The 5787-nt window shown below is 52.6% G+C and overlaps 1 protein-coding gene across 2 annotated transcripts in view; it reads right to left on the reverse strand.

The window, feature by feature from the left end:
• Nucleotides 1-1479, reverse strand: part of LOC140418165 (GTP-binding protein REM 2-like) — a 179836-nt gene extending 178357 nt beyond the window's left edge. Inside the window, exon 1 of one of the 2 annotated variants that reach the window (XM_072501591.1) lies at nt 1326-1479. The gene's annotated coding sequence lies outside the window, so the exon portion shown is untranslated. The remainder of the gene's footprint in view (nt 1-1325) is intronic. The other variant, XM_072501590.1, reaches the window with a different exon arrangement.
• Between the last annotated feature and the right edge of the window lie 4308 nt (nt 1480-5787).

Genomic DNA, 5787 nt, shown 5'->3' on the forward strand with positions numbered 1-5787 from the left:
TCCAGAGCTAGCCGGGAGACAGAGCCAGGCTGAGAGCGGAGACAGGCGATCGTAGGTTTATGTAACAAATACTGCATAGAAACCCCGAACGCAAACGTGGAGCGATTATCCGAGAGAGTGCGGCGACGCCGGCAGGAGGAGAATGTCGGGGAAACGCCACGTGAATTGTGTGTATCAGGAGGACCGGCAAGAACTGACACATCGTTTGAGCTTTCGAAAGAGCCAATTTAACTCTTAAGGCAAAAGTGACAATTGACGGATCCATCGGTGAATCGGATTCACAATTGGATCGTTTTGCACAGTAAATGGACCTACAGGCACTTGGCGGAGAATCAAATACTGATTTTGGTAAATGTCCTCAGCAGATGCCTGGATATTAATGTGAAGATTTCAATGAATTCATCGTTGGGAAAATGAATGAATATTAAACACAGATTTCAACAAATACCTTCAGCAGATGACTGGATATTAACGTGAAGATTTCAATGAATTCATCGTTGGGAAAATGAATGAATATTAAACACAGATTTCAACAAATACCTTCAGCAGATGCCTGGATATTAACGTGAAGATTTCAATGAATTAATCGTTGGGAAAATGATTGAATATTGAACACAGATTTCAATAAATATCTTCAGCAGATGACTGGATATTAACGTGAAGATTTCAATGAATTCATAGTTGGGACAATGAATGAATATTAAACCCAGATTTCGACAAATACCTTCAGCAGATGCCTGGATATTAACGTGAAGATTTCAATGAATTCATAGTTGGGAAAACGAATGAATATTAAACCCAGATTTCGACAAATACCTTCAGCAGATGACTGGATATTAATGTGAAGATTTCAATGAATTCATAGTTGGGAAAATGAATGAATATTAAACACAGATTTCAACAAATACCTTCAGCAGATGACTGGATATTAATGTGAAGATTTCAATGAATTAATCGTTGGGAAAATGATTGAATATTGAACACAGATTTCTACAAATATCTTCAGCAGATGACTGGATATTAACGTGAAGATTTCAATGAATTAATTGTTGGGAAAATGAATGAATATTGAACACAGATTTCTACAAACATCTTCAGCAGATGACTGGATATTAACGTGAAGATTTCGATGAATTACTCGATGGAAGACAGGTCATGTTAAGATGAAGATAATGATGATTAGATGCATGATCAGATATTAACACGTTGCGACTGATGAATGAATATTTGGGGAGACGTTTTGAAGATATTGCTTGGTTAATATTTGGGTAATGTGGAAATATTACAATAATAAATATTGATGATGGATTGAGAAGAAATTTTACCTGTAGCGTGACTCCCTCTCTCCCTCTCGTCTCGTCTCTCTCTCTCGTCTCTCTCCCTCCCTCCCTTTCTCTCTCTCTCCTTTACTGCTGGTGTTTCTGTCTCCTGGTTACTATGGACTACTCCCCTTAAATAGGAATCCCCCAAGTGTCGTAGAGGGGTAACCCCTCCCCCCCTCCCCCCGCCCTCCCCCACAGTACGTCACAAAGGCTGTATGCTGGGCATTGGCGTCACGTTCGAGGGAACCCCCACCTGCCCTGAGGGTGACCTGAGGAGGGGTTCCCCGAGCGAGGGAGGGATGGGGGTGGGGTGGGGAGATAGAGAGGGAGGGGAGTGGAATGAGGGAAGATGAGGGGGGAGGGGAGAGGGAGGGAGGTGGGAGCGAGAGAGAGGGAATGGGGAAGGAGGGGGGAAGAAGGCAAGAGGGAGGAAGGATGGAGAGAAGGAGGGAGAGAGGGATGAGCGGGACGGAGAGGGAGCGAGAGAGGGAGCGAGGGCAGGATGAGGGGAGAGAGAGATGAGGGGGGAAGGAGAGGGAGGGAGGGCAGGGTGCGGGAAGGGTGGAGAGAAGGTGGGAGAGAGCTGAGGGAGAAGGAGAGTGAAAGAGAGAGAGGGAGGACAGCTTGAGGGGAGAGAGATGAGGAGGGGGAGAGAGAGAGAGAGTGGGAGGGAGGGCAGGGTGTGGGAAGGGTGGAGAGAAGGAGGGAGAGAGCTGAGGGAGAAGGAGAGGGAGAGAGAGAGGGAGGAAGGGCAGGGCGAGGGAAAGATGGAGGGAAGGAGGGAGAGGGAGATGAGGGAGAAGGAGAGGGAGAGAGAGAGATGGAGGGGAAGAGGGGAAGGGAAGGAGAGGAGAGGGAGGGAAGGAGAAAGAGTTGGAATGAGGAAGTGAGAGGGGAAACGAGGGAGCGAGGGATAGAAGGAAGGAAAGAAAAGGGGGATAGAGTGAGAGGGGGAAAGGTGAGGGGGAGAGAGGGAATAAGAGGGAGGGAGAAAGATCGAGAGAGGGAATGAGAGAGACTGGGAATAAATGGTAAAGATAGGACCGAGACAGAGAATGAATGGGGAAGTGGAGGGAAGGAGAGAGGGAATGAGAGAGAGTGGGACTGGGAGAGAGAAAGGGAGGTAATGAGAGATGGAGGGAAGGTTGCGGTGGTTGGAGGGAGAGGTGGAGCGGGGGAATGAGGGGGAGGGAATGGGAGGACGGGTCTGGGAAAGGGGGTTACCATTGATCAGAAACTGAACTGGACCCAGCCATATAAACACTGCGGCTCCCAGAGCAGGTCAGAGGCTGGGAATCCTGCTGAGAGCAACTCACCTCCTGACCACCCCTCCCAAAGCCTGTCCACCATCGACAAGGACACAAGTCAGGAGTGGGATGGGAGACTCTCCACTTGCCTGGATGAGCGCGGCTCCCAACCACACTCGGGAAGCTCGACACCATCCAGGACAAAGCAGCCCTGCTCGATCGACACGCTGACCACCGACACTCGCTCCCTCCTCCCCCCGCGACGCACAGCCGTGCGCACCGTCTACAAGACGCCCCGCGGGGACTCGCCGAGGCTCCTCCGACAGCTCCTCCCAAACCCACGGCCGTTGCCGTCTAGAAGGACGAGGGGGGGGGGGCAGCAGACGCACCCCCCACCACCTGGAGGTTCCCTCCGAGTCACTCCCCATCCCAACTGGGGAATATACCGGCCGCTCCTTCACTGCGGCTGGGTCAGAATCCCGGAATGCCCTCCCTAACAGCAGGGTGGGCGTACCTACACTTCGGGGACTGCAGCGGGTTCAGGAAGGCAGCTCATCCACCACCTAATGAAGGGCAAGTAGGGATGGAGAATAAATGCTGGTCTAACCAGGTTGAGATTCAAAGTATAATTTATTCACACATTCAAACCCGAGGATTGGCCGCAACGTCACGCACACACACACAAACTCACAATAAGGATGTAGGGGAAAGGGGATTTACATCTATGAATAACTTTCAAGAAAGAGGCCCAGACAGTCAGCTTCCAAAGCCCAGAAATTGGGCGATGTGGTCTTCAGTCAGTTCCAGCTGAACAAAATGTTTCTGTGCCTCTGGCCAAAATCCATTGTTCGGCTGAGGAGATCGGTGGTGACGTTTAGCTGCTCTGCGGGTATAGCGAGTGTTGTCAGCTCTCCCTTGACTGGTGGGGGTTCGCTACTGTTCCATGGTTTTGCTGACTTACAGACACATAGGTGTGAGAATGGGAATTAAGCTTTCGACCTGTAAATCCCTCCCTATCTCTGTACCTTCCGACAGCCCCTACAACCCTCCCTATCTCTGTACCCTCCGCCAGCCCCTACAACCCTCCCTATCTCTGTAACCTCCTCCAGCCCCTACACCCCTCCCTATCTCTGTAACCTCCTCCAGTCCCTGCGACCCTCCCCATCTCTGTAACCTCCTCTAGCCCCCTACAACCCTCCCTATCTCTGTAACCTCCTCCAGTCCCTACAACCAGCCCTATCTGTAACCTCCTCCAATCCCCTACAATCCTCCCCATCTCTGTAACCTCCTCCAGTCCCCTACAATCCTCCCTATCTCTGTAACCTCCTCCAGCCCCTGCACCCTCTCCCTATTCCTGTAACCTCCTCCAGCCCCTACAACCCTCCCTATCTCTGTACCCTCCTCCAGCCCCTACAACTCTCCCTATCTCTGTACCCACCTCCAGCCCCTACAACCCTCCCTATCTCTGTACCCTCCTCCAGCCCCTACAACCCTCCCTATCTCTGTACCCTCCTCCAGCCCGTACAACCCTCCCTATCTCTATACCTTCCGACAGCCCCTACAACCCTCCCTATCTCTGTAACCTCCTCCAGCCCCTACAACCCTCCCTATCTCTGTACCCTCCCACAGCCCTTACACCCTTCCCTATCTCTGTAACCTCCTCCAATCCCTACAACCCTCCCTATCTCTGTAACCTCCTCCAATCCCTACAACCCTCCCTATCTCTGTAACCTCCTCCTGCCCCTACAACCCTCCCTATCTCTGTAAACTCTTCAAGCCCTCCAACCCTCCCTATCTCTGTAACCTCCTCCAGCCCCTACAACCTTCCCTATCTCTGAAACGTCCTCCAGCTCCTATAACCCTCCCTATCTCTGTAACATCCTCAAACCCCTACAATCCTCCCTATCTCTGGAACCTCCTCCAGCCCATACAACACTCCCTATCTCTGTAACCTCCTCCAGCCCCCGACAACCCTCCCTATCTCTGTAACCTCCTCCAGCCCCTACAACCCTCACTACCTCTGTAACATCCTCCAGCCCCTACAACCCTCCCTATCTCTGTAACCTCCTCCAGCCCCTGACAAACCTCCCTATCTCTGTAACATCCTCAAACCCCTACAAACCTCCCTATATCTGTAACCTCCTCCAGCCCCTGACAAACCTCCCTATCCCTGTAACCTTCTCCAGCCCATACAACACTCCCTATCTCTGTACCCTATTCCAGCCCCTACAACCCTCCCTATCTCTGTAAACCCCTCCAGCCACTACAACCATCCCTATCTCTGTAACCTCCTCCAGCCCCTACAACCCTCCCTATCTCTGTAACCTCCTCCAGCCCCTACAACCCACCCTATCTCTGTAACCTCCTCCAGCCCTGACAACCCTCCCTGTCTGTGTAACCTCGTCCAGCCCCTACAACCCTCCCTATCTCTGTAACCTCCTCCAGCCTCTACAACCCTCCGATTCTCTGTAAATGTTCAGGGCCAGTACTGAGGGAGTGCCGCAGTGTCAGAGGGTCAGTACTGAGAGAGTGCCGCACTGTCAGAGGGTCAGTACTGAGGGAGTGCCGCACTGTCAGAGGGTCAGTACTGAGGGAGCTCCGCACTGTCAGAGGGTCAGTACTGGAGGAGTGCCGCACTGTCAGAGGGTCAGTACTGAGGGAGTGCCGCACTTTCAGAGGGTCAGTACTGAGGGAGTGCTGCACTGTAAGATGGTCAGTACTGAGGGAGCGCCGTACTGTCAGAGGGTCAGTACTGAGGGAGCGCCGCACTGTCAGAGGCTCAGTACTGAGGGAGTGCTGCACTGTCAGAGGGTCAGCACTGAGGGAGTGACGCACTGTCAGAGGGTCAGTACTGAGGGAGCTCCGCACTGTCTGAGGGTCAGTACTGAGGGAGCGCCGCACTGTCAGAGGGTCAGTACTGAGGGAGTGCCGCACTGTCAGAGGGTCAGTACTGAGGGAGCTCCGCACTGTCAGAGGGTCAGTACTGAGGGAGCGCCGCACTGTCAGAGGGTCAGTACTGAGGGAGTGCCGCACTGTCAGAGGGTCAGTACTGAGGGAGTGCCGCACTGTCGGAGGGTCAGTACTGGCGGAGTGCCACACTGTCAGAGGGTCAGTACTGAGGGAGCGCCGCACTGTCAGAGGGTCAGTACTGAGGGAGTGCCGCACTGTCAGAGGGTCAGTACTGAGGGAGCGCCGCACTGTCAGAGGGTCAGTACTGA

Source organism: Scyliorhinus torazame, chromosome 5 (genome assembly GCF_047496885.1).
Source record: "Scyliorhinus torazame isolate Kashiwa2021f chromosome 5, sScyTor2.1, whole genome shotgun sequence".
NCBI classification, from domain to species: Eukaryota; Metazoa; Chordata; class Chondrichthyes; order Carcharhiniformes; family Scyliorhinidae; genus Scyliorhinus; species Scyliorhinus torazame.